The following is a 3247-nucleotide window of genomic DNA, read 5'->3' as shown; positions in this document are numbered from 1 at the left end:
TCATCGCTGCAGTGAAAATATAAGTTTTATTAGTTTGATAAATTTCTATATGTATATTTCACAAAGATTTTGCAGTGACAATATAAGTTTTCCGTTTTTGACCAATCAGAGCGGACCTTTGTATTCAACTCGTTGAAACTTGCCGATTTTTCCAATCGAAGTGGAGATAGATAAAGTGATTATTTTGCTGTATTTCTGAAATTTTCAGAGTAGTTCTTGACAAAATACTCACTTGACGTTAGATTTTCATGCACAGATTCTCCTATAACAGATGAAAACGCTTATATTGCGTTGACCAGTGCTTTCAAAATGGCGCCGTCAAGTTGACGCGGAGTAACGTCACAAAGAGATGACGTCATTACTAATTCCCACACTTTTTGATGCTATTAATTTTTCGATGTTTTTAATTTTCTTTTCAAGTTTATGAAATGCAATTAAAAGAAAATTGAATGGTTTGACGTTAAATATTACATATATTTCACTCGCATGACAGAATATATCGATATTCTGTCATACTCATGAAATATATGATATTTTTAACGGGAAACCATTCAATATCCTCTATATGTTTTGATGATGTGATCAAAATAACATAACTATTTAAATTAACTCAATAGTTTTCATTGTAACAGTATAACTGTATTGTATGGTAAATACGATACTATTAAACAAGACGTATGGACAACACCATATGCACTACAGGGTATGTGTTCCCATGAAGTACAGGGTATGTATTCTCATGACCTACAGGGTATTTATTCTCAGGAACTACAGGTTAGGTACTGCAATGAATTACAGGTTTGGTATTCCCATGAACTACAGTGTATGTGTTCCCATACTACCTACCAAGGAATGCAAAATAAACACAATTTGAAGGATTTAAATCGGCATAATACTTTGTTGTGATCTCGAGTGCAAATATTTTTTTCTCATATTAATCTGTAAAAACATGAAATATTTTATAATTATAATTCCGAAAGTGCATTACGTGATTTAGCCTCTGTACGAACAAAATCTAGAATTAAGAAATGATTCGACTATTGCTGTATTGGTTGTAGATCTACTTGACATAGCGGTATGTATGGTAAGAATGGGTTTATGTATAATCTATTCATCTGTAGCTGTCAATCAGCCAGCACTATCAATAAGTCGTCAAGTAAATAAACCGCTTGTTGATATTCAATTGACATATTTACAAATGGTCACATACAGTGGAACAAACCTAAGTTTTATTATCATTGTTGCTTGTCTTTTTGAGTTACTGCAAGGATATATACAAGGTGATATCACAAAGAGTACGAACTTACAACTAAATCTAAATCATAATGTTATATCATTAATTGTACATAAATTTTATCAGTAATTATATATGGCGATATATCAGTAATTATATGATGTTATATCAGTAATTATATATGACGTTATATCAGTTATTATATATGACGTTATATCAGCAATAATATATGACGTTATATCAGTAACTATATATGACGTTATATCAGTAATTAAATGATGATATATCAGTAATTATATATGACGTTATATCAGTAATTATATTTGACGATATATCAGTAACTTCATCATTTATATCAATATTTTTTTATGACGATATATTTAGTAATTATATATGACGTTATATCAGTAATCCCTTGATGGTCTTATTTACAAAGCTTGATTTATAAAAAGGAAACCATATATATCTTTACATAGATCATATATATATAACAAAACAAAAATACGGAGCAGCAAACTACCACATTGAGAAATAAGTAATCATAAGATTGGTGTCTGAGTTAACGTGTAATTCGAGACCATAGAATAATCAATATCGATACCACAGGATTATATCGACAAAAACATGAATATAGCAACTCTACAAATATAGCTCGTATCCTAATATACAATGTACATTCCAGGGGGTTTATTATACATTCTTTTAAAAAGAACATTAAACTCTTGGGATTGAAGAATACGATGGGTAGATTGATGTTATTAAAGAAATCGACATGGACTCGGAATTCCCAACCCTCGTCCCATATATATGTATCATATATACTATAGTGTGGGGGAGTTCCGAACAGCATTTTACAGAGCGCATACTATTCATACATGAAGAAAAATCTATGTTCTCATTGTATAAAATATGTATTGTTGCTTTTCCATGTCCATGTAAACCTATATTTTGTTCGTATTTGGCCTTGGATTTTATCAATTGTAAAACAGAATTATGATTTCATATTCCCTTCGGACTTCTCTTCTTGTTTTGCCTGGATATCATAGATGAAAACTTTAAGATTTTGTAGCTAAATGAACGTTGATCAACTTGGAACTACTAGAATTGTTATGATCACAAATATAATATTGGCTGTTTGTACTATTGACTGGAGCGGTATCTAATAATAGCACAATGAAGCAAATTCACTCTTTAAAAAAAAGTATTCTATATGGACTGTTTGTTGCACAACCCATCCCTTTGTAATATTGACACACGCTGTCTGGTATTCCTATCGGCAGATAATCGTTGAAGACAAGTGGCTTTTAAAGGAAATTTGAAATGTAAATACAATGAAATAATTTATTGTGATATTTGAAATCAAAGGCTAACGTGAGCGATGTTCCCTAGCCGTCGGTGATACTGAAAGTTATTACTCCGACAGGAAATTAAATTTACGACAGTAAAGGCGGCAATAGTTAAGTAATACTCCGTCAGAATACATATCAGTCGATGTATCCTTTGGGAATGTCTAGCGAGTTTTCTATTAAGAGTATTACCAGGAAAAGGAAACAATGGGCATTGTTCACTCTATACCCTTACCATCACCACTGATAAGCAACCTAACTAGTATTTGCATTGTTAGTTTGGGTGAAGTATGTTGTAAGTAATCCACCGGTTGTTGTCTATATAGTATCATATAACCACCTATCCTATCTGTCCACTAGCAATCACGTAAATCAATATCCGGTATTAATTACATGATCAATATTCAAACCATTATAATTAAGATTCATGTTTGGCTGTATGTTCTTCTACAACACATAACACTAGAACGATATCGGATGATCATTGTATACGTTAGTATCATGTAATGTTTCAAAATATCACATGGAAGGTTCGAACGGGCCGATGTATTTTCATTTTGGAACAATAGCCAGACATTCGATATCCCCTGATTCTATTGATTGATTGACTAGGTTAAAGATCCTTTTGTACTGTGTATTTAACTCGAGACATCTGGCTCGGAGAGGT

The sequence above is a fragment of the Pecten maximus genome, chromosome 14 (genome assembly GCF_902652985.1).
Source record: "Pecten maximus chromosome 14, xPecMax1.1, whole genome shotgun sequence".
Classification (NCBI taxonomy): Eukaryota; Metazoa; Mollusca; class Bivalvia; order Pectinida; family Pectinidae; genus Pecten; species Pecten maximus.
This window is presented reverse-complemented; position numbering follows the sequence as displayed.